Below are 27,786 nucleotides of genomic sequence, written 5' to 3' on the forward strand. Positions count from 1 at the left end.
CTTCCTCAGACTTCCTCTTTTTGGGTTTTTAGGAGTATATGCTGTTACAGCAAGTGCAGGAATTGCAATCTTTCCAGGTGGGTGTAACCTGACTTTCGCCAGATCCTTGTAGTTCACTGAGCTCCACACAAGGATCTGGGGTCGAGGGTGTTGCAAACTCCTTCAAGATAGCAAAAAATAATGAACCAATCAGGATCGCCAGGCGGGATTTCATATATGTGACGTAGCGCCGAATGGACTTTTTGATTCAAACAACAATGGCGGAGTCGTGTGCTGACATATTTTCTTTGCACAATCGACTTTGATCGTCTACTGACATTGCTCTATTGTTTCAGTAAAAGTTCTCTAACTTTTCGCTCTGTCGTTGTCCAATATATTGGCTGTTCTGTTTTGGATTTCCCAGCGTCGCTCTCATCAGCGTCACGGGTTGATTTCGATGTGAGTGGTTGAAGTTGCACGTCATTCAAGATAACGGACAAATGGTTTATCCAATCACATACAATGATTTTTTTTACAAGACCCGCCTTTTGAAATACATCTCCTATTGAGAACTCCCAGATCCTAGTGTGGAGCTCAGCGAACTACAGTGATCTGGCGAGAGTCAGGTTAGTTCGGCAGCCATGCTTTACTAAAAAAAAAATTTGCACTTCACGTCAGCCAATGAGGAGACTCCTTCGTGGGCTCTGCACACCTCTCCTTTGTCTAAATCCTGTGATTGGATGTGGAGGGGTTGACCGCTAGGAAGACAAATGAGTTTGTCTTCCGTTTTTTTTACTATAATACTTAATTATAAAGGCACAAACAGCACGCAGACATACGATTTTTACTGTTAAGATATACTGTATGATGCGAATAAGATTTTTTTTTAGTTATAGTATATAACTTGGGTACCCCAGCTTTAATACAGACAGTTCTGAAATGTAGCAGTAGTGCAAAACATACCAGGAGGAGAGGAGAAGCCACCCTAAACACTAAGCTAGGTTGAATGTGAAGTAGTGAACCAACTATAGTGCTTATGCCCAGATTTCCACTGGATGTGTAACGGCAGCGAAACAGCGCCGCGGCAGACTCTTTCTGTTTCCATTCAAGTCCTTGTGTCGGTTTCCACCGCATGCGGAACAGCACTCGGCGATGGCGTTGCCATTCCGTATTCCAGAGCTAAATACACGCAGCGCTATTATTTTTGCCCGTCATCACAACACGCCGGGTTAATTTCGCTAAAATCCCCTAGTGTTGGACAGGAAGTTTGCACAAATACAAAATAAATTATCCAGTTTACTTTCAAAATAAAATGTGGATCTTATTTTACAGGCAGCACGGTGAACCAGGGGTCAGTGTGTGCCTCACAATAAGAAGGTCTTGGGTTTGATCCTCGGGTTAGGGGTCTTTCTGTGTGGAGTTTGCATGTTCTCCTTGTGGGTTCCCTCCGGGTACTACGGCGTCCTCCCACCTGCAAAGACATGCACCTGGGGATAGGTTGATTGGCAACACTAAATGGGCCCTAGTGTGTGAATGTTAGTGTGAATGTTGTCTGTTTGTGTTGGCCCTGTGATGAGATGGCGACTTGTCCAGGGTGGACCCCGCCTTCCACCCGAGTGCAGCTGGGATAGGCTCCAGCACCCCCTGCGACCCTGAGAGGGACAAGCGGTAGAAAATAGATGGATGGAACTTATTTTACACTTTGAAACGGCCGAAGGAGCAAGGACGGACATGAGGTCGACTTGTCAAAAGTTTTCAGCCATAATTTCCCTTTGTTGACGCTAGGTACAAAGTAGTACTCAGTGTTATCAGGTAACAAAATGTGTTACCTGATAACAAATTTTGCTTGACGATATATTGACCAACAAATTATTACCGATAAATATTATTATTGCTATAAATTTTATGAGACCAAATCAACCATTAATTTAAAGATAATACATGTATTTTCAAATGCAATACACTTGTATTTCTCGTGTATTTTAACGTTGCAATTGAAATTAAAATGTTTAAAACTACCAAGTTAAATAAAAAACTAATTATAACAATAAAATACGCTGTGATATTATTGCCATGATTTTTATGAGACTAAAGTAACCATTAATTTAATGATAATACATAATAAAATACATGTACAGCCTTTCAAATGCAAAAATTGTGTTTCTTGTGTATTTTAACGTTGCAATTGAAATTAAAAGATTTACATCGCCAAGATAAATAAAAAATAAAAACAAATTACATATAAATTATAAAATGTTATAAAATGTTGCACTTGAAAACAAATTACAACTAAAAGCAATACAATATCTTAAGGAGGGAATTGGGGTGCTCAAATATACACAAACATAACAATAAATAAAATTGCTGAATAAAGTATTGAGAAAACAAAGTTCCACTTCAATATTGAACATTTAAGCAAAGGTCGAGTTGTACATTACTTAACTGACAATTAAACAAAAGTGCAAAAAAAAACAAACAATATAAACACTAGTTTAAACAGATGCATTAAGAGTTCATATGCAAAACAAAATTAAATTTTGGCAGATTCTGAGTGAAGAACACCGACATGACGTGACAGCACTTTTTAAAAAATGGCAGCATGTCGTTAGCAATGTATTTAACGACAATGCACACTATTTTGCACTGTTTTGTTTATACGGACCTGTCACCTGGCTTCTTCACCTAATGTGAAGTGACTTTTGGACTGTCAAGTGGTTGTATTTCAAGTGGGCGTTGTTGTAGTCGCGCCCATTCGTCAAACTGGCTCCGTGGTGTTGATAGGATCATCTTGTTCCAAAGGTTTAAACTGAAATATTCCCACATTAGTGCGGTGGCATTTGGTTTAGTGATAATTTTGTCCATGTTAGCTGCTACATGCTAACTAGTTGCACTATGTAATGCTAATGGGCCAGTGGCCCCGTGTCGCTGCAAAAAGAGCCCATCCATCCATCCATTTTCTACCGCTTGTCCCTTTCGGGGTGGCAGGGGGTGCTGGAGCCTATAAGAACAAGATAATTCACCCCCTTCTTTTCATTCCGCTATGGTACGAACTAAGGCTGAAACGACGCGTCGACGTAGTCGACGTCATCGGTTATGTAAATACGTCGACGCCGTTTTTGTGCATCGACGCGTCGCATAATTACGTCACACTACCGTCATGGCGGAGCGCAAAGCAGACTGTGCGAGCGAGGGGAAAAACGCACGCCAAAAGTCGTCAAAAGTGTGGGAGTATTTCAATACACAGCCTAATAATGTTGTTGTATGCACACTGTGTCGAGCGGAAATGGCCTATCATAGCAGCACAACGGCTATGAACGAACATTTGAAAAGAAACCCATCAACCATCAACTAGTCAATCGTCCGCGTTAGCATACGTTGTCATCATTACACAAAAACATGAATGTGTCATTTGTATCTGCTAGGGGTGTATTGGTATGTGTTTTGTATTGAACCGTTTCGGTACGAGGCTTTCGGTTCGGTACGGGGGTGTACCGAACGAGTTTCTAAGCTAAAGCTAACTTTAGCTGCTAAAGTCTTAACAAGTTGCTTTGCTTCTCTGCCTCTGTCTCAGCACGCAGCATTGTCCCACCCATACAACCATCTGATTGGTACACACGCAGCATTGTCCCACCCACACAACCATCTGATTGGTACACACGAAGCATTATCAGCCAATCAGCAGTGCGTATTCATAGCGCATGTAGTCAGCGCTTCAGCGTCGAGCAGATAGGTGTTTAGCAGCTGAGCATCAAGCAGCGGACTCTCCCCAAATGATAATAAACACCTCTCAGTCAACTACTAGTAACATCACTATGAGCCCGTTGACCTACTAGAAACTTAAACTGCAGCTCAGCTCGCTCGCAGTCCTGGTTTGAGGTGAAGGCTAATTACCTCTCAGTTCCAGCCACATCGACCCCTTCTGAGCGCCTATTTTCAGCTGCTGGGAATATTGTAAACAAGAAAAGAAGCAAAGCAAGTAGACATGCTAACCTTTCTTCATTACAACTGTTAGTCACTCACTGGAATGAGTAGAATTGGTTATTGTGTACTGTGTTGGACTGGATGTTTATTTTGCACATTTTAAAAGCAATACTTAATGTTTACAGTGCTCCAGAATATTTAGATTGGCACTTTTTTGTATTGGATGTTTATCTTTATTTTTGCACATTTTAGCAAATAAGCAATACTTTCACTTTTGTTGAAATGTTTACACTGTTGTTACAGAATATTTCGTTTTGCACTTTTTTGTATTGGATGTTTATCTTTATTTTTGCACATTTTAAAGCAAAATAAGCAATACTTTTACTTTTGAAATGCTTATACTATTTCAGAATATTAAGATTTGCACTGGATGTTTACTTTTATATTTGCACATTAAAAAGCAAATAAGCTACTTTTAATTTTGTTAAATGTTAAAAGTTTTAAATGTTTACATTGTTACAGAATATTTTGTCATGTTGTTGTCAATGTTGACTGAGTGGCCATACTTTTTTTTTTGTAAATAAAAGCCATGCCTTTTGAAAAAACTGGCCTACTTTTATTTTTTCATCTTCATTTTAAATAAAATAAAATAAAAAATAATCGGTAAAAGGAAAATTAATCTATAGATGAATCGAAAAAATAATCTATAGATTAACCGATTAATCGAAAAAATAATCTATAGATTAATCGATAGAAAAATAATCGTTAGCTGCAGCCTTAGTACGAACGCAAAAATCCTGATTGCTCTTGAAGCATGCACTTGGCTATTTATCGACACTGGAAAACGTAACCACGTTAATTTTAATTAATTGTCAGTTAATTGACTTATCGAACATCGGCCCAGGCCTAGTTGACGCAAATGGATGAGAACATGCTGATTCTACAGGTCCAAAATTAAAGAATCATATACAGGCATGTCCCGGGCAACTATATGGGGGCCTGTGTCAAATACCAGCTGAAACGGGGGCCAAGTGAGTGAGGTGTGTGTGCGTGTGCGTGTGCGTGTGTGTGTGTGTGTGTGTTATTGTATTTATACCCTTCTTGAGACATCAACAAGGAAAAGTACCTTCCATATTTATATGAGGACCAGTGAACAAGTTAGGACATAAATCATGTTCCCAATATGGAAAACCATTGCATCTAATAGAGAATTTCTCATTTGCTCCCCTGGTGGTGAAATCTATCAAAATTAGGGTGGTCCCAAAAAGGAATTGACTGTGTGTCGGTTTTAAAAGTGCTCCCCCTCTGGTCAACATATATAATAACAAGTGTGTGTTAAAATTTGAAGTGTTCCCCCTCTGGCCAACACATGTAATAACAAGTGTGTGTAAGAAAATGAAATGCGCCCCCTTTGGCCAAAATGTATTTAAAAAATAAAATAAATATGTATATGGAGACATAATAACAACTTGAAGAAATTATGAAGATTAAAAACCAATTACAAACAAAATTTAAAAATTTAAAATGTGCTAAAAGCTTACCTTTTTTATACTTGCATAGTATGTATATATTATTAATGCTGTAAATACAAAGCTTTATATATCTAGAAAGAGTGGTCCTAAAGAGGTAGGCATTTTCGGAGGTCTCAAGAAGGTAACAAATACAAGAATGTGTGTGTGTGTGTGTGTGTGTGTGTGTGTGTGTGTGTGTGTGTGTGTGTGTGTGTGTGTGTGTGTGTGTGTGTGTGTGTGTGTGTGTGTGTGTGTGTGTGTGTGTGTGTGTGTGTGTGTGTGTGTGTGTGTGTGTGTGTGTGTGTGTGTGTGTGTGTGTGTGTGTGTGCGAGCGCGGATGATATTACTGTTGTGTTCGTTCTGCAAGGCAAAACTGTCGTCTTTATTACAAGACAAGTCACTGCCATCACAGCCTATGGGTATTGATGGGTGGCAAAGCTGGAGACGTTCCGCGGTGTCGCAGTTCAGCAGCCGTTAAGTATTTCAGGTGGCAGGACCGAGTGTATTTGCTTCTGCTTCTCTGGAAGGACAGAATAAGCTGCTTGTGGTTCGCTTTTCTACAACTCCCCTTATCATATGGCTAAGCGTGGATTTGCAAGATCTCGTTTAAGTCTTTGCTATTTCGCTGCACGGCGGAGTCGCAACAGAATGACAGATTGCGACACCAGTCGATGGCGGTGCCATTCTGCTGCCGTTACACATCCAGTGGAAAATCGGGGTAACTGGAAGAGTAACCAGCTAAGAAGAGAAAATTAGCAAGTTTATGAGTAATGTCCGTAAAAAAACGCTTTACATTTCCATTTGACCACCCCACACATGCAGTATTTTGCCATAATTTAAAAGAAGTCAGGGTTAGACGTTTTAGACTTTGGTATGAAATGTTTTAAATCCTATTAAATTCACGACAAAGGTTTAATTATGTCCAGTGATGCATCATTGTCTGAATCACATCCTGACACAACTGCTTCACTTGTTAATGTGGTTAATGCCTGTTTTCACTGTGGCGCTGCTTTTTCCTCTTTAACAACATCAGAAATAAAGCAGAAGCACTTCCTCAGAAGTGGGGGAAAAACAGCAAAGAGTGTTGTTGTTGTGGAGTACAGCTAATGGTTACACAACTGAGTGATTAGTTATTAGCAACATTAGGCGCCATTCTACTGGCTGACAAAGGCAGCCTCTTTCCCATCAAAGTTAAATGAATTAGCCACTCAGCTCTCAAAACAGTAGCTTCTTTAGGACATTGGGTATAACATACAAGTGCCGACATGAGTAAAAAAAATTGTCTTTGATGTCGCGATGAGCACAATTTTTCTTGATTGACCATGGGTTTAAGTGATCAATTAAGTTTACTTCTGAACAGGATGGGAGAATCTCACTGTTTCTCAGTGCTGTGCAGATTTATGTATTCAACCTATTTGCAGATTTGGTCATGACGCATGACACATGTCTTTTTTATGAAGGCAGTGGGGAGGCAAAAACAAATATGTTTGGAAATACGAATCAACTTTTTGATGTCACAAGCAAAACAAAGACATCTGTATAAGGGAGTTCAAATGCGGGGAAGCAAAGCAGCCCCAGCTGCTATTTGACAAAAGGACACAGGCTTTCATTTTGGAGTCTACAAAAGTGCCAAATAACACCAAAAAAGTAGCTAATCACGTCCAAGAGGAGTCTGAATACTAAATATAACGGCAAAGTCAATAAGTTGGCAACACATTCTCTGGGTTGACCGATGCGTTGGACACACAGTCACATTATAAAGTGTTTATGAGCGAGGGCAGCAGATAGCGCTAAGAAAAGGTAACGGAAATACTGAATCACTGTTTTGGAATATTCTGAACTCCTGTTTTAATCCCATAGCTGTGTTGTCAGTCTTTATATTGAGATATAGTCAAGACTGAATAAACAGTGCCTCTGCTGGTTAAAGCCAAGTAGTGCACTCAACTTTGTCCCTCCATTAATTCAAGATGTGATTAATCAACACCAAAAAATACCACACTTGTTAAACATAGAGCAATCGAAATATTAGGTACATCTCTTCTTTGATTACCTTTATAACCTTAACATTTTTGGCATGCTGAAAATGTTCAGTATTTTTAATTTTCCTGACATCTTTTCTAAAATATATCCAAAACTGTACACTAGACAAATATTAGTACAAGACTAGAGCTGGACGATTATGGCAGAAATAATAATCATGATTATTTTTGTATAATATTGTAATCACAATTAATAACACGATTATTCATTAATTAGAAAACGAGTATTTATTGTACCACCAAAACTCAATTGTAAATATAGTTTAAAAAAAACACGGATATAAATTAGTAACAAATAAACAAGTAAAATAATAATAATAGCAATAACAATACATTCAAATTCCAGTAGCAATATAAAAAGCAAAACGTTTTTGAGTTTTAATTTTTTTAAATTATGTGTTTTACTTTTTACACTTATTTTACCACCACAAGGTGAGTGCTTTTTGCACCACATAAAATGTAATAAAATGTTTGTTAATTAAATGCAAAAATCCTCACATTTGTTGGTGCAATACATGTTTGGACAATTTATACCAGTATTTTAGGTCAAAGCATTATAATTGTGTAAATGTTTCAATAAGTGCTTTAAGTACATTAGGCTTCTTTAAGGTACTTTTTTGAAACCTTTATTTTGTTAGCGCAGTCAGACAGGATGTGGCGCACTGCGTTATTATTGTGAAAGGTGGTGCTGTGCTGTTATTCTTAGCTTGACGAGTAAAGAGGTAAGTAACTTCGGTGCCAAAAAAAATAAATACAGCAAATCTCAAGTTGTGACCACTCTTTGTACATTGATATTACATCGATGATGTCATTCATAACAACACAAGCAGATAAGATGAAATGTACGTGGGTGTATGGATTGTTAGCTTTAGCTTTGTAGTTTAGTCGCTATTTCGACATTGTTTAGTTTAGGGCAGGGAGAGTGTTTCGGAAATGAATGAGCGCTACTGGACACATTATTTTCCCAAACAAATATTACTTCTCCACACAATAACGTTTCACTTACATTTATGTCACTTTTCGTGACATTCTGCATTTAACAGGGGGTTCCGTTTTATTGGATAATAATGTGACTCCGTCCACGGTTACGGTAACGCGGACATCATATGCCTTACTTTTGTTATTGAATTCAGTGATTATTGATTAGGATTACTAGCGATGTGTCAAATAAAAAGTAGTAAACATGGTGAGAACTCAAACTTCTATTACAGTGTTTTTCAACCTTTGTCGAGCCAAGGCACATTTTATTCATTGAAAAAATCCTGAGGCACACAACCAGCAGAAATCATTGAACAATGAAACTCAGCAGTCGATATTGACAATAAAAAGTAATTCTCGCAATTGTTGGATATGAATTCAAACCATAACCAACCATGCTTCACTATAACTCTTGTCTCAAAGTAGGTGTACTGTCACGACCTGTCACATCACGTTGTGACTTATTTTGAGGTTTTTGACGTTTTCCTGAGTGTCATGTTTTAGTTCTTGTCTTGCGCTCCTATTTCGGTGGCTTTTCCTGTTTTGTTGGTATTTTCCTGAAGCAGTTTCATGTCTTCCTTGAACGCTATTCCCTGCACCTGCTTTGTTCTGGCAATTAAGACTATTTAAGTTGTGCAGACGCTATCCTTCTTTGTGGGGACATTGTTGATTGTCATTTCATGTATGGATGTACTTTGTGGACGCCGTCTGCTCCACGCGCTGTAAGTCTTTGCTGTCGTCCAGCATTCTGTTTTTGTTTACTTTGCAGCAAGTTCAGTTTTAGTTTCGTTTTGCGTAGCCATCCCTAAGCTTCAATGCCTTTTCTTAGCGGCACTCGCCTTTTGTTTATATTTGGTTTAAGCGTTTTTACCTGCACACTGCCTCCCGCATATTGTGATCACAACAAAACATGTTCCCGACATCTACAAAGCAATTAGCTATTTTCTGCCCCCTACTGATATGAAAGAGTATTACACGGTTACTCTGCCGAGCTCTAGACAGCACAGACACTCACCAACTGCAAATTATTTGCGGATTATAATTACTGGTTTGCAAAAAATATTTTTAACCCAATTAGGTGAAATTACATAATCTCCCACGGCATACCAGACTGTATTTCACGACACACTAGTGTGCCGCGGCACAGTGGTTGAAAACACTGTTCTAGTAGACGTGCTCATTTTTTGCACATTCGCTCCTCGTCTGTTTCATCGTTACAAGCGCAGGAATTTACATGCACGTTGCGTGGCTCATTAATCTATTATAATATAATCGTGAGAAGACAATCAAAATCAAAACAAAATTAGATTAATTGTTTAGCCCTTTACAAGACCATCCAAAAATGCTTTGTATGCGCTTTTAGATACATACAGTAAGGTGAGGCGTGTGCAACTGTGCAGACAAACTTCAATCTAAGTTACTTGGAAAGAAGGCCTGAGGCAGCAGCTCAAACTTCCCTTCCCTTGCCCTCGTCTCAGTGGGGAGCAGGTGAGACAGTTTGTTCTGTCTGCATCTCCTGCTTTCCTCACAGGATATCAGGGCCAAAATGTCAAACTGGACCAGAGGCGAGCCGAGAAGTTGTCACTTCTCTCTGCTTTCCTACCAGGACCAGAACTAGACATTCTCGTCAATTACTTGATTGTCGCCAGATGGTGCCTACAATATTACCCAAACAATGTATGTTTGTCCATTAAAATGTGGACTTGAATTAGCCTTGACAACATGGAAGGTTTGCTCTTTGCTTCTTAGTCAGATTGGCTGACTTACAGTATGCTAAAGGAGAGGACAAAGCCTACATGGAAACATCTCTCAGTCCCCAGATGTTTTAGCCTTAAACCAGACTACCATGCTAATGAGTGTTCATGTGTGTATGAGTGGCACAGCAATGATTTAAAAAGCAGCAGGTAACATTGAAAGCAGACTTTGTAGATACAGAAAGGACAAATGGCGTTTGAAAAACAGAAGTATAATGAACAAGAAGAATAGCACAGGCAGCATGCATGTGTTGACAATTTGTGTGTGCAGGGGAGTAGAGTTCGTTTGTCATGACATTATACAGATTGAATACAAGGCGACTTTGTGCTGGATGATCCTGTAAACTAACAGTCATGTGATTTACTGGGGTATTTACTGGGGTACCATCTGCAGTGGCTTGGTATCTGAAGAGTAGAAGCTAGACATGTTGCGTTCAGTTATGGTGAGACTTCAGTTTTTACACTGAGAAGCACGGGAAGGGCTGCAAACTATACAGTAGCTTTAAGCTAAACTTGAGACAAAGCCTTAAAAAGACTGAAGATAGAGCCTTTAGGAGCTCAGACAGACACAATGACATTGGGTGCAGGGTTTCCCCTTAATGTAATTGATTGTGGTGGGGTGGCCACAGCAAAATCAGAACCGCCACACCTTGAAAATAAGGGTTTTTACATGAAAACGAATTAAAATAATAGAATGTATTTTAGCCTCCAGAAAGAGTCACACATATCCGATGCTATTTTTAACTTTTATTGCCAATTATATGATAACAACCGGCCCAATTCCAACAGGTTTTACCTCCCGTGCAAACACTTTCGCCTCCCTAGTTCCCCGGACACATAACAACACTTCTTCGTTCTCCGTCAATCCGCTATCAGGCACAGACTGTGTGTTTGCAAACATGGGAAAAATCAACATCAAATCAAAACCGCACGAACATAATACATTACCACCAGCAGGTCATTACAGTATGAATGGATTCGGCGTATTATTATTATTGCGCACTATTGACTAATGATGCACCAAAACACAGCCGCCGAAAAATGACTTTGATCACTGAAAACAGCGCTGCCAAAACCTGATAATGTGATGAAGTAAACAAGACGTACGCATCTGTAGAGTAGTCAGCGTGTCTGATGTGAACGTAACTTTAATATATCCCAGATATACCTGCAGACAGTAATCTACAAAATGTGCAAATATTAAGAGGACAGTGGCAGCTTTCTAGGGCTGCAACAACTAATCGATTAAAATCGATTATAAAAATAGTTGCCAATTAATTTAGTCATCGATTCGTTGGATCTATGCTATGCGCATGCGTAGAGGCTATTTTTTTATTTTATTTTTGTATTTTTTTTAATAAACCTTTATTTATAAACTGCAACATGTACAAACAGCTGAGAAACAATAATCAAAATAAGTATGGTGCCAGTATGCTGTTTTTTTTCAATAAAATACTGGAAAGGATAGAAATGTAGTTTGTCTCTTTAATCCGATTATTAATCGATTAATCGAAGTAATAATCGACAGATTAATCGATTATCAAAATAATCGTTAGTTGCAGCCCTACAGCTTTCCAAGAGAGAAAGTCCAACTGAAGCAGCAGCGTGAAGCAAGTGTGATGTCATGCTCGCTGCAGCTTGCCTCTTTTGTCAGGGACATTGAGGGACAGAAGTACAGTCTCTAAACATAAGTACAGTCTATAATAACGTCAGAAAATAAATACTAGATTTGTTGCTAGTAGTTTTTAATAATGAAAACATTCCCTAAAAGTCTCTATACACTTGAACAATTCTCAACAAAGTGTATTGTACAATAAGCAGCAACAATTGTTAATATAGCAAAACGATATAATAGAAAAATATTTGTTAATAATAATAATAATAATAATTAGCTTTATTGTCTCCGAGGAGAAATTTGTCTTGGACGTCAAGACACAGCATTTTACATACATACATACACTATAGGGATGTCCGATAATATCGGCCTGCCGATAAATGCGTTAAAATGTAATATCGGAAATTATCGGTATCGGTTTTTTTATTATCTGTATCGGGGTTTTTTTTCGGGTTTTTTTATTAAATCAACATAAAAAACACAAGATACACTTACAATTAGTGCACCAACCCAAAAAACCTCCCTCCCCCCATTTCTTTCTGTTATCAATATTCTGGTTCCTACATTATATATCAATATATATCAATACAGTCTGCAAGGGATACAGTCTGTAAGCACACATGATTGTGCGTGCTGCTGGTCCACTAATAGTACTAACATTTAACAGTTAATTTTACTCATTTTCATTAATTACTAGTTTCTATGTAACTGTTTTTATATTGTTTTACTTTCTTTTTTATTCAAGAAAATGTTTTTAATTTAGTTATCTTATTTCTAATCAGAGCAAAGCATTTTTGGTTGAAAAAAAAGAGATAAAGAAGTAAAATACAGCACTATGTCATCAGGTTCTGATTTATTAAATTGTATAACAATGCAAAATATTGCTCATTTGTTGTGGCCTTTCTTGAACTATTTGGAAAAAAATATATAAAAATAACTAAAAACTTGTGGAAAAATAAACAAGTGATTCAATTATAAATAAAGATTTCTACACATAGAAGTAATCATCAACTTAAAGTGCCCTCTTTGGGGATTGTAATAGAGATCCATCTGGATTCATGAACTTAATTCTAAACATTTCTTCACAAAAAAATACATCTTTAACATCAATATTTATGGGACATGTCCACAAAAAATCTAGCTGTCATCATTGAATATTGCATTGTTGCATTTCTTTTCACATTTCTTTTTGACAGACATTTTAGTGAGGGTCAAACCATCATGGCATGGGGGAAACTGGGTTTATCAATCAATCAATCAATCAATGTTTATGGTAATGAATGGAATAGCCCACTTGATTTGATGTTCAGTTTATGAACTTATATTCATATTTTGTTGAAGTATTATTCAATAAATATATTTATAAAGGATTTTTGAATTGTTGCTATTTTTAGAATATTTAAAAAAAATCTCACATACCCCTTGGCATACCTTCAAGTACCCCCAGAGGTACGCGTACCCCCATTTGAGAACCACTGCATTAGAACACTGGAGTGATAGTTGCTGGAAATGGGCCTCTATACACCTATGTAGATATTGCACCAAAAACCAGACATTTGCAGCTAGAATAGTCATTTACCACATTAGCAATGTATAGAGTGTATTTCTTTAAAGTTAAGACTAGTTTAAAGTTATCTTCATTGAAAAGTACAGTGCTTTTCCTTCAAAAATAAGGACATTTCAATGTGACCCCAAACTTTTGAACGGTAGTGTATATATATATATATATATATCAATGTTTATGGTAATGAATGGAATAGCCCACTTGATTTGATGTTCAGTTTATGAACTTGTATTCATATTTTGTTGAAGTATTATTCAATAAATATATTTATAAAGGATTTTTGAATTGTTGCTATTTTTAGAATATTTAAAAAAAATCTCACATACCCCTTGGCATACCTTCAAGTACCCCCAGAGGTACACGTACCCCCATTTGAGAACCACTGCATTAGAACACTGGAGTGATAGTTGCTGGAAATGGGCCTCTATACACCTATGTAGATATTGCACCAAAAACCAGACATTTGCAGCTAGAATAGTAATTTACCACATTAGCAATGTATAGAGTGTATTTCTTTAAAGTTAAGACTAGTTTAAAGTTATCTTCATTGAAAAGTACAGTGCTTTTCCTTCAAAAATAAGGACATTTCAATGTGACCCCAAACTTTTGAACGGTAGTGTATATACATACAGTTCATCCGACAATACAGTGACGACAGTGAACAGTACGCAGGTATATCAGTTAGTTATGAAATCACACATTACACCCCCATTTTGCACACCTCCGTATTGCACTATCCCAATATTGCACTCATTATTGCATCTGGTTATTACAGTAGTTTTCTGTTAAGTGCTTTGATTGCCAGTGGGACAAAGGAAAATATATGCCTGTTGAGTTTGTATGTTGCTGTTCTGTACCATTTACCATCAACACAATTTCACTATGAAGTATGTGGTGTGGGTCACGGGTGATTTTAAGACCCTGCTTCCTCACAGTCTTTTTTGTTGAATATTTCTTGAAGGGAACAAGGGGGCTGCATACCAATTATCTAACCATATGCATATGTAGACATACATATATATATATATATATATTAGGGCTGCAACTAACGATTAAATTGATAATCGATTAATCTGTTGATTATTGCTTCGATTAATCGATTAATATGGGGTGAGTTTTCCTTGCCCGTATGTGGGCTCTGTACCGAGGATGTCGTTGTGGCTTGTACAGCCCTTTGAGACACTTGTGATTTAGGGCTATATAAATAAACATTGATTGATTGATTGATTGATTGATAATAATCGGATAAAACAGACAAACTACATTTCTATCCTTTCCAGTAGTTTATTGCATACTGGCACCATACTTATTTTGATTATTGTTTCTCAGCTGTTTGTACATGTTGCAGTTTATAAAAATAAAAATGTTTTTAATAAATAATAAAAATTGCCTCTGCGCATGCGCATAGCATAGTTCCAACGAATTGATGACTAAATTAATCGCCAACTATTTTTATAATCGATTTTAATGGATTTAATCGATTAGTTGTTGCAGCCCTAATATATATATATATACACTACCGTTCAAAAGTTTGGGGTCACATTGAAATGTCCTTATTTTTGAAGGAAAAGCACTGTACTTTTCAATGAAGATAACTTTAAACTAGTCTTAACTTTAAAGAAATACACTCTATACATTGCTAATGTGGTAAATGACTATTCTAGCTGCAAATGTCTGGTTTTTGGTGCAATATCTACGTAGGTGTATAGAGGCCCATTTCCAGCAACTATCACTCCAGTGTTCTAATGGTACAAATGTGTTTGCTCATTGGCTCAGAAGGCTAATTGATGATTAGAAAACCCTTGTGCAATCATGTTCACACATCTGAAAACAGTTTAGCTTGTTACAGAAGCTACAAAACTGACCTTCCTTTGAGCAGATTAAGTTTCTGGAGCATCACATTTGTGGGGTCAATTAAACGCTCAAAATGGCCAGAAAAAGAGAACTTTCATCTGAAACTCGACAGTCTATTCTTGTTCTTAGAAATGAAGGCTATTCCACAAAATTGTTTGGGTGACCCCAAACTTTTGAACGGTAGTGTATATATATGGTTAGAATGACGGCATCATATAATTAGTTTTTTATGACTTTTTCTTTAAAAAGGCTTAATAAATGTGTATGTATATATACACATTTTTTAAGTTATAGAAACTAATTATACGATGACATCATTCTGACCACGCGCCTAATCACCCCCTCACCACCACAGGTATCTTGGCAATCTAGGGGAAAACCTGGGGTGGCCAAAACATGTATATTGTTTCTGATTAAACTGTAAAAAACATTTGCTAATTTACTTTTCTATTTCAATTGAATGTACTTTTGTGTGGTTTGGTATCTGAGGGGTAAAAAGACAGACAAGCTATATTTGCTGGGATGTTACTGACGTCACGTCCCATACCAACGAATACACGTGGTGGTCAAACTAGCTCTTTTTTCAATGGGTACAAGGCGCCATTTAGCCTTTCTCAAAGAAAACATGCCCTATGCTTGCGTTGTTTTCGGCTGTACGAATCGTTCAAATTGCGAAAAGAATAAATGTTTCTTCAGAGTTCCTTGAGAGGTAATTAAAAAGGAAGGAAGAGTGCAAGATTTACAAAGATCTGAAAAGTATGCAGCACACACTCCAGTCCAAGGGAGCAGAGTCAAAGAATGCATGAGTTTGCAATGATCACTCCGTTAAAGGTTTGTTTGATATACTTTTTACGGTTATTATTTCCAATTTAAGTAATAACTCAATATTATTTGTATTTCTTAAACACGCTTGTTACGAGTGTTTCGAAAGGCACCAATTCGGCAAGTCTAAATAAAAGAAAGCAAATGTGAGCAAAACCTAAAAGAGTTAAACTTTTATCAGAGGCAACAATCATAAATGAAGCTTTCAGCACATACACAATGTCGACATCTATAGTTATATTTTACTAAACACGAGGAAAACACGCTACTCATAAACGGGGTATGCATCAGCAACAAACATCAGCAGACGCAAAGTTAAATCGTGAAATGGTACCTTACCCGAAAAAAAACGAGGCATGATTTATCCGGTAGAGTCTTGATACCAATTTCCTAGACCTCGCCACACACAAAGAAGTTGTAGACCTCCATGCTTTTCCAAGTTTCCATCTGTTTTGTCATGTAGAATGATCTCCGGAGCACAATACTTTGATATGTCTGAGAACGCGACTGACGTATAATCCTTATCATTAAATGTATCATGAATTGATGAACGTGGACCCTGACTTAAACAAGTTGAAAAACGTCTTCGGGTGTTACCATTTAGTGGTCAATTGTACGGAATATGTACTGTACTGTGCAATCTACTAATAAAAGTCTCAATCAATCCTTGATATCACAAATGATTTTGATCAAATATAGGGATCTACTTCATTGCATAGTTTGAATTTTTGCTCCTAACTGCTTTTTTCAGGATGATTTAAGCCTCTTTTGTATTCCTATAGTTTGCGCCGCTTGCTGTACAACAGCCATGTTAGTTAGCTTGGTTGACCACCACTGGTTTTCACTTCCGGGAAGAAGTCAGGTGTCAAAATACAAGCAATTGGTTAGTTTGTTGATAAGGAATTGATGCATAATTCCTTACAATGACAAGCAAAGGCAAGGGTTCCAAAACAATCCATCCAGCCATTGTCTATACCGCTTATAATCATCCGGGTCATGGGTAAGCTGGAGCCTATCCCAGCAGAGTCACCAGTCAATCGTAGGGTTTCCAAACCATGGCTAAATTGAACAGTACCACTTTATGAAATTAGACGATGAACCCAAACACTCCACTTTGTTTCAATAAAAGGACTTATATCATGTTAAACTGTTCCATCCATCAATGGCTTTATAAACAAAGTTGGTATGGTATGGTATCTATCCATTTTCTACCGTTTGTCCCTTTCGGGGTGGCAGGGGGTGCTGGAGCCTATCTCAGCTGCATGTTCAATTTTAATATTCTAGAACAAAGCACTTTAAAAGAATGGATGGCTTGCACTAGATGGCTGAAAATCTAGAATGTAATGTAAACCCCTAAACAGTAAAGGTCTTATCCGACAAGCTGCTACGAGACGAGAAAGACACACTCTTCCTGAAATAATAATGCAGTACTTGGGAAAAATGGTGCAGTACTTTTCCTCCTTCAGCTTTTACGCCTTCCAACACAAAGAAACTTACAATTTAAAATCACATTCGGGCCACTTATGCCTCCCGGTCAAATTTTCCGCAGTTAATTTTCACTGTCTGTCTGATGGCTTAATGTGGGAAAAAAGGTGGAGGATATTACCAACGTCCTGTAACGCAAATGCAATGCCAACGAAGGAATGGAGCTTTTTGTATGAATATCTCCATTATGTGGTTATAAAAAAGCTATGACTTAACTTTTGACAAGTAGCTTTCTCAACTGAGGAACGAAAAGGACGCAAGCCATCACTAAAACCAACCTACCTTCTCTGTTTCCTGGCAGAAGGATTATTTACTTTCTACGATCAAAGCTGGAGAAACCGTCCCCTATTTGGGATGAACGACCCAGAGAAAGCTTTTTAAAAAACAAATACTTTCTCCGTAAACTAAGAGCTTGTTATCTTTAAAAAACAGACGTTAAAAAGCCAGAATAAACCAAAACAAGACTGCACTGGCCACAAAAAGAAAGTGGTTGTGGTCTTTAAAGCATTAAAGTATGCACTCCGTTCACTACTACAAGCAAGACAAGCAACAATCTCAGCCCTGCAACACCAAAACTATGTGTCCAGGTTGTAAAATACATTGAAACAATCGCATCCTAGTATGAGCTAGCAACAGGAGCATGTTAACGGCCTGAAATAAACCGAAACAAGGCTCCTCTCGACCACAAAAGGATAGTGGAATTCAAAGCATTAAGTTTGCACTCCCCACAAGAAGCAAGACAGACTCCAAGCACTGCAACTACTATGCGACCCAGGAAGTCAAACCCAGCAACTAACCATGCATCAAGAGTCATAATCTTTATTCTATTTTTATTAAAATAAACTGGTTTGTTCGAAATGTCTTCTTTCCTTTATTCTGTTCTTTTTAATGCAGTGCTTTGCTTCTTTTTGTAAATAAGGACGATCAATTAGCAATTGCAGAATGTTACGAACATACGTCTGCCTCAAGACTTCAATGTAGTACTGTGTAATATGCTGACATACCTCGTATTCCAGATTATAAAATGCTACGTTTTTCCTACACTTTGGATCCTGCGGCTTATAAAACGGTGCAGCTATTTATTTATTAATTTTGCTGAAGGACCATAATGCAAATTTTTTTGTTTGTTTTTTTTAAACAAGCAAAGACACTGAAAAAGTGTGTTATTATTTGTGTTATAGTGCCATCTTTTAGACGAGTTTGCTCACTGCAGGTGCTGCAGTGTCCTTCCAATTAGTGCTTTCAACCTGAAGTAAAAGTGTAATTCCCTCTTCTAGCCGTCCAAAACATTCCTACTCGAATGGATTCTTCATTCATCACTCCAAGCAACGTTTTACAATATAACTACAAACTGTTTATACTTACTAAACCGTCCAGTGTGTGATGTCTGTAAGAGTGCTTTCATGCATATTTGTACGTGCGAGCGTTGTTAGCATTAGCTAATATGCTAGCCCGTTTATGAGTGTATGTGTTAGTATTAATAACTTACAATGGCATAATTTTTGTATTTTTTCAGTTTCACAATTCAACCAAGACGTCATAGTGGAGTTATTGTGTCTGTTAAGTTGATTAAAGAGCTAGCATCCGCAGCTAGTGGGTCCATGATGAAGGCTTCTGTTTTGTTTGATCAGCCATTTTACTGCGTTGTTACAAGCACCATTTGGAAACAATGAATGTAGGTAAATAAACATTTACAAAATCTTTCTGCGTAAATAACTCATTTCTCACTGTATATATATGCGGTTCAATGTCTGGTGTGGCTCATATATGGAAAATATTGTTTTTCTTTCTAAAATTTAGTGGGTGCAGCTCATATACCGGTGCGCTCTGTACAGTAGTCCGGAAAATACAGTATATCATAGTACAACATAAAAATGCTTATTGTACAATATAATTCTTTGTTAACATCGTAATTTTAACATCTGGGCTGCAGTTAATCAAACTGCTGCTTTGCGGTAGCATTTTTCCATCACTTAATATAACTTTATAGCAAGCGCAGGCGGGAAAATGGATGTCAACAACGTAGAAGTCTGCTACAAGCAGACACAAGCATAATGGAAGCTAAAGCAACAAAACCCGAAAAGGAATTGGTGCCAAAAAGGAGAGAGGAACTGTTTTGTTTAGCTTTCGTTTGGATTGGAAAAAGTCAATACAGCAGCTGAACCAAGTACTAACGTTACTTCAAAACTGAAAGTGATGAAAAGAAAAAAACACACCAAGCGAGCCTGTCAGTTTGTCTTTTTATGTATAAAATGTGCTTGTAAATAAAAGGAGAAAAAATAAGCAACTTTTACATTTGAAATGTGTATATATAATTAAAAAATAAATTATATATATATATATATATATATATATATATATATATATATATATATATATATATATATATATATATATATATATATATTATTATTTTTAATTATTTTTTTGTCCATATCACGCAGCACTACCCTAGTTTTAAAAAGCAGTGGCTTTAGTACACAGCCCTGAAAAACTGTGGCCAAATTGTTTAATTTGTCTTATTCTTGATTAAAACGAAAAAAAACGTCATCCCTTTTGCTCTAATTAGAGCAAGTGTATGTCATCAGAAAGCTTTTAGAAAGAGCTGTAATAAAAAGGTTGGTGTCTCACAAGAGGAATACGCAAAAACAACAAACTAGGAGACCTGAGCCAACAGTTTATGTTAATTACTATAGTGAAGTGCATTTTAGATGGCCTTAAGTCGACATGCATGTCAGTTAACAAGCAATTAGTCCAAAAAAAATAATGAACCTGGATTAGGTGACACGAGGATGCTCTTCCGGATAGACTGACAGGAGTGTTCGATGTAAAGGCTATGCTAACCATTCAAGGTGGAAACAAACACTGGCTATCCTAAAGAGCTTGACGAGGATAATGTATCATCATTAGGTTTTTGCAGGATAATAATAATGGCCACAAGTTGGTAGAGTGGCTGTGCCAGCAATCGGAGGGTTGCTGGTTACTGGGGTTCAATCCCCACCATCTACCATCCTAGTCACGTCCGTTGTGTCCTTGGGCAAGACACTTCACCCTTGCTCCTGATGGGTGCTGGTTAGCGCCTTGCATGGCAGCTCCCTCCATCAGTGTGTAAATGTGTGTGTGAATGGGTGAATGTGGAAATACTGTCAAAGCGCTTTGAGTACCTTGAAGGTAGAAAAGCGCTATACAAGTATAACCCATTTATCATTTATTTATTTAGGACTGGTCCTGGAAGAGACCAAAGACAAATGCGCGGCAGCCCGCAAAGTCACTACAGTTGTTCCACCATGTCGTACAGCGCGTCAAAACTATCAATAAAACTACGGCAAGATACATTCCAGTGTTTGCGCTTGCCTTTTTGCTTGGAGTCCAAGTCTCCCTTCTTTTTCTCCCACACCACCAAAAAAACTTTCTCTTCGGCCCAGTTGCACCGCAGAGGCTTCACATCTTGCAGCCATATGAGTAATCCGTGGTTGTCTCCATCGTGCGCGCACACACACACACACACGCACACACAAGTGCTGTGTTCTCTATCTCGCTCTCACACACACACACACACACACACACACACACACACACACACACACACACACACACACACACACACACACACACACACACACACACAATACGGGAAAGGTTTTTAAAAGTTCTATTTAAGGGTTCGTCAACGGTTTATAGGTATATAGTGGTTAATAACAAGGCCGTGAGACACACTAATATCCAGAGCCTGCAGGGAAGAGGAGTACTATTTGACATTACACGGCGAGATGCATGTTTTTCAAGATGGATTTCACTGCGACACAAAGCAAAATGTTAGATGGTTAAGCTAAAACTGAGACAATGTATTAAAGAGCAGTTGTTGTAGAACAGAGCCCTGAGGAGCTAAGGCAAAACAAAAGTATTAAATGTAATTTATTTTGTTACTCAAGAAAAATCTGAAATATACACAATTTTTAAATTAAAAAACAAAAACTAAAATGAATATCCCATTTTACAGACTCATTTTGACAAAGTAAAATTTTTTCAAAAGGAAACAAAATGTTGAAATGAATGTCATATTTATATTTCATGAAATAAATGTGTGTATTAGTGCTATATACCCACGACTAAAATTGCTTTTTGTACTTTATAACACTTGACTATGCTTAACAAAATGTTGTGGGACTGACAAGTTAATTTATAATTCAAGAAACAAACTTCTCTATGCTTTTAAATACTAATCTATATATACATATTATATATATTATATACATATATTATACATACGTACGGACATACATATACGTTATATATATTATATACATATATTATACATACATACGGACATACATATACATTATATATATTATATACATATATTATACATACGGACATACATATACACATATATTATATATATATATATATATATATATATATATATATATATATATATATATATACACACACACACACATATATATATATATATACATACACACACACACATTATATATATATATATATATATATATATATATATATATATATATATATATATATATATATATATATATATATATATATATATATATATATATATATATATATATATATATATATATATATATATATATATATATATATATATAATAAATAATTTTGAACTTGCATAAACGCATACTATCGCTGTCCAATGAAGTGAAATGACTTTTCTTCCAAATATCCCCTTTAATAGAAACAATCAGTTTAAATGAGACTGACAAATCTAACAAACTTCTCTATGTAGTTTAGGGCTATTTTTCCATAATTCAAGTTGCTGAAACTTACTTTGTGACTAATGTTGACACATATGATATTGATGTTGTCCAATGAAAATAACATTACTTTTTTTACATGGACAGGACAAAAAAACTGTCTTTAAGAAAGTTTTAAAAAAAGTTTAAATGAGTTTGAAAATTCAAGAGACAAACTTTTTTACAATACTTTTCTATGATTCAAGTGGCTGAAACCAAAATACTTAATAACATAAACGCACATAATCGCTGTCCATTAAAAAGTGACTTCTCTTCATGCATTGAAAAACAACTATTTTTAAAAAGAAACAACATTCAAATAAGACTAAAAATCCAATTGAAAAGCATGTCTATGCTTTTTATTGCTATGTTTTCATACTTTTTACTTTATAACCAATTTCAACAAGTATGACAAGAAAAAACTTTTCTTCAGGCAAAATCAGACTAAAAAAAGTTAAAAAGTTTTAAAAATATTTAAAATTCAAGAAACTAACTTCTCTATAGTGATACTTTTCTGGGATAAAAGGTGCTGAAACACATACTTTGTAGCTTCATTTAACTTACATGAACAAACGCATATTATCAATGTCCGTTGAAAAGAATGACTTCTCTTCGTTCATTGACAAAAAGCTACTTTTAAGAAGAAACAAATGTTATATGAGACTGAAAATCTAATTTAAAAACTGCTCTGTGCTTTTTAGTGCTATTTTTCCATGATTAAAGTTGCTGAAACTTACTTTATAACCAATTTCAACAAATATGATGCATACTGTCACAGTGCTATGACAAGACAAGTTTTCTTCAGCAAGCAAAAAGTTTAAATGATGCTTAAAACCCAATTAACAAACTTCTCTATGCTTTTAAAGTGTTATGTTTCCTTTTGTTTAAATTGCCTAAACTTACTTTAGAACAAACACATATGATGCATACTGTCACTGTACAACCAGACATTTCTTCATGCATGATCTGACTGAAATAAAAACTCTCATTAAAATGAAACTATATGTATAAAAGAGGCTTAAAATCAACTAAATAAACTTCCCTATTCTTTTAATGATGATTTTTCCATAATCAAAATTACCTAAACTTAATTTATGACCAATTCCAACAGATATGAAGCATACTGCATCACAGTACGACAAGACAACAACTGCATGCATCGGACTAAAAAACTTCCATCAAAACGAAACCCAAAGTTTAAATGATGCTTAAAATCAAATTAACAGACTTCTCTATGTTTTATAAGTGTTACTTTCCCTTTTGTTTAAATTGCCTAAACTTACTTTAGAAACAAACACATATGATGCATACTGTCACTGTACAACCAGACATTTCTTCATGCATGATCCGACTAAAATAAAAACTCTCATTAAAAGGAAACTAGATATTTAAAAGAGGCTTAAAATCAACTTAATAAACGTCCCTATTCTTTTAATGATATGTTTTCCATAATCAAAGTTACCTAAACTTAATTTATGACCAATTCCAACAGATATGAAGCATACTGCATCACAGTACGACAAGACAACAACTGCATGCATCGGACTAAAAAACTTCCATCAAAACAAAACCCAAAGTTTAAATGATGCTTAAAATCAAATTAACAAACTTCTTTATGTTTTATAAGTGTTACTTTCCCTTTTGTTTAAATTGCCTAAACTTACTTTAGAACAAACACATATGATGCATACTGTCACTGTACAACCAGAAATGTCTTCATGTATGATCCGACTAAAATAAAAACTCTCATTAAAAGGAAACTAGATATTTAAAAGAGGCTTAAAATCAACTTAATAAACTTTCCTATTCTTTTAATGATATTTTTTCCATAATCAAATAGATAGAATAGAATAGAATAGAATAGAATAGAAAGTGCTTTATTGAGCCCTGGGGGAAATTCAGTTACCTAAACTTAATTTATGACCAATTCCAACAGATATGAAGCATACTGTGTCACAGTACGACAAGACAACAACTTAAAAACTGCATGCATTGGACTAAAAAACGTCCATCAAAACGAAAACCAAAGTTTAAATGATGCTTCAAATCAAATAAACAAATATCTCTATGCTTTATAAACACATATCATGCATACTGTCACTGTACAACACGACTGCGTGATCCGAGTAAAATAAAAACTTTTATTAAAAAGAAACTAGAAGTTTAAAAGATGCTTAAAACCAACTTAATAAACGTCCCTATTCTTTTAATGATATTTTTTCCATAATCAAAGTTACCTAAACTTAATTTGTGAAAAATTCCTACAGATTTGAAGCATACTGCGTCACTTCACGCATTGGACTAAAAAAAAGTGCCATCAAAACGAAACCCAAATTATACTTAAAAATAAATTAACAAAATGCTGTATGCTTTTTAGAGCTACTTTTCCAAAAAGTTGCCCAAACGTATTTTATAACCAATTTCAACACATACGGTCGTGGTACGACGACAAAAAAAAAATTCTTCATGCATGATTAGACTAAAAGAATACTCACATTAAAAAGGAAACCAGAAGTTTAAATGTGACTTAAAATCCAAGACACAAACTTGATTAAAGTTGCTGAAAAATACTTCAACTTACATGACGCAACTGTCACTCTGCAATAACAATGGCATGACTTTTTCTTTATGTTTTGAACCAAGAAAAATGTAAATTGAATGCGTGTCATTGGACAGCGACAATACTGTATGAAGGTATCGGATTGTTCCTAAAACTGCAGTCCAATGTGCACTTTTTACACAACTGGAGGTTATCTGTTGAATAAGTGCGTGGTTCTGATTTTTTAAAGGGGGTGAAAGAACTGTGGAGGATTGTGTAGAAGAAAAAAAAAAGCTTCCTCGCCAGTGTGTGCCTCATTGTACTGGCCTCACATACTCGGCTCTCCCCACAGAGTTGTCATGCCTACCCTTGGCTCCCTTATCTCAAAGGAACATCACACTTTTTCTTACCACAGAGATGGAGGAAAAAGGGGGGGTTAGTGAGTGAGGGGCTTGCGGTAATGTTGATTGCAAGCATCTATAGTGCTAAGTTGCAAACAAGTAATCAACAAATTAACAGGGCGGGAAGTTTCTCTTTCAAGTTGTGTTTAAGAAGGGGGGTGCATGCATGCATGAATGAATGCATGCATGCACACCCCCCTTCTTAAAAGCTTGCAAACAATAAAGGAGGTGCAAAACTGCGCCATATCTAGCCCAAGATCAAACTAAAAAAATCAGTCCAGCAGCGGCATCGCAAGACAAAAAGTTGTGAAAGCACAGCGAAGAAGTGGCAACAACTTGAAGGAGGGAGACAAGAAGGAACCTACTTGAGGCGACACCGCCAACGTCTCGCTTTTGCGGGCTCACAACTCACTTTGCGCGGGTGAAGCCACCGCCGGGATTGAGGTCCAACCTCCACGAGCAGAGCCCCGATTTCGTGCAAGTCCCGAGCTCGAATGTGAGCTGCCATGTGAATTCAAAGCTGCACTCTTCCTCATTTCCTTTCCTTTGCCCTCCCTCCTTCCTTCCTCCCTCCTCCTCCCTCATCCAGCAGCTCTTGGTCGCGGTTACATAAGACGTCAAGCAGCCACCGGTTGTCGTAAAAGCGGCGAACACAGCGAGGCTTGTGCCCCCCTCCCCACCCCCAAAAACCGGTGCCTCTTTTTGCCTTTTCATCACCTTTAACACCCAAGCAAGAAGCGAGCGATAACCTCATTTGGTGTTGAACAGTTTTTCGTGTGTGTTTCCTACCTGTTGATCACAGACGAGCTAGCTCCGTGCTAGCATGCTAAAGATGGAGGCTAAAGCAGGCTGTCTCTTTGTTGTTGTCGCGTACAAGTTGACTATCTCATTCGCAGGAAACACAAATATAGTTGTTCATTCACTATACACAGCAGCGACCAAATGAGTGGCGGATTTTTAAGGCTGTCGTTCAGCCAAACATCCCCCTTACTCGGCCATTAAAGAGCCGACGGTTAGTACGCGAGGGAGCTCCCGGTTTGTTGTGACTATTGTTGTTATTTAGTTGACAGAGCTGTTGTCGCTTTGCAGTGACAGGACATCTCTTGGCTCTTACGTCACAGTCGGAAGACAACACACACACAGCTGCGGCTCTATTAATATCAAGAAGGAGACGTCCGAAAAATCTTAAAGTGACACACACACACACACTTTTACAACTTATTGTTAATCTTCCTACTAATTACCGTCAACGTTTTACACCAAAAACTGACTTTTTAGGTGTGTTTAAGTTCATAATACACTAACTCATAACAAACTAATGCAGACCTGGGCAAATTAAGGCCCGGGGGCCACATGCGGCCCGTCAAGCTTTTCAATCTGGCCCGCCGGACATTCCCAAATCATTGTTTTAGATGTTTAAGATGTAAAGTGTAGCTGCCATTATGGTGTGCAGTGATGTTTTCTAATGACCGTAAGTCTTCAACTATACCAGGGGTCTGCAACCTTTACCACTCAAAGAGCCATTTTGACCAGTTTCACAAATTAAAGAAAACAATGGGAGCCACAAAACTCTTTTGAAATTTAAAATGAAATAACACTGCATACAAAGTTTTTTTTTTGCTTTGTGCTATGTATAAACTAGACACACGGCCCGCGAGACGTTATTTTGCGGCCCGCACCTTAATATGAAAATGTAATGTTAGTGCGGCCCGCTAGTTTTATATGAATGGCGCTTGACAGCGTCATACTTGCCAACCCTACTGATTTTTCCGGGAGACTTCCGAATATTAGGGCAACTACAAACCCCGTTTCCATATGAGTTGGGAAATTGTGTTAGATGTAAATATAAACGGAATACAATGATTTGCAAATCATTTTCAACCCATATTCAGTTGAATATGCTACAAAGACAACATATTTGATGTTCAAACTGATAAACATTTTTTTTTTCCAAATAATCATTAACTTTAGAATTTGATGCCAGCAACACTTGACAAAGAAGTTGGGAAAGGTGGCAATAAATATTGATAAAGTTGAGGAATGCTCATTAAACACTTATTTGGAACATCCCACAGGTGAACAGGCAAATTGGGAACAGGTGGGTGCCATGATTGGGTATAAAAGTAGATTCCATGAAATGCTCAGTCATTCACAAACAAGGATGGGGCGAGGGTCACCACTTTGTCAACAAATGCGTGAGCAAATTGTTGAACAGTTTAAGAAAAACCTTTCTCAACCAGCTATTGCAAGGAATTTAGGGATTGCACCATCTACGGTCCCTAATATCATCAAAGGGTTCAGAGAATCTGGAGAAATCACTGCACGTAAGCAGCTAAGCCCGTGACCTTCGATCCCTCAGGCTGTACTGCATCAACAAGCGACATCAGTGTGTAAAGGATATCACCACATGTGCTCAGGAACACTTCAGAAACCCACTGTCAGTAACTACAGTTGGTCGCTACATCTGTAAGTGCAAGTTAAAACTCTCCTATGCAAGGCGAAAACCGTTTATCAACAACACCCAGAAACGCCGTCGGCTTCGCTGG

The 27,786-nt window shown here is 37.0% G+C and overlaps 1 protein-coding gene across 3 annotated transcripts in view; it reads right to left on the reverse strand.

Moving 5' to 3' along the window:
- Positions 1–26,340, reverse strand: part of trps1 (trichorhinophalangeal syndrome I) — a 249,010-nt gene extending 222,670 nt beyond the window's left edge. For 2 of the 3 annotated variants that reach the window (XM_062056518.1, XM_062056515.1), the window contains exon 1: positions 25,606–25,773. The gene's annotated coding sequence lies outside the window, so the exon portion shown is untranslated. Of the gene's footprint in view, positions 1–25,605; positions 25,774–26,029 lie in introns of those variants that run through there. The other variant, XM_062056517.1, reaches the window with a different exon arrangement.
- Positions 26,341–27,786: the final 1,446 nt, after the last annotated feature.

The sequence above is a fragment of the Entelurus aequoreus genome, linkage group LG08, assembly GCF_033978785.1.
Source record: "Entelurus aequoreus isolate RoL-2023_Sb linkage group LG08, RoL_Eaeq_v1.1, whole genome shotgun sequence".
NCBI lineage: Eukaryota > Metazoa > Chordata > Actinopteri > Syngnathiformes > Syngnathidae > Entelurus > Entelurus aequoreus.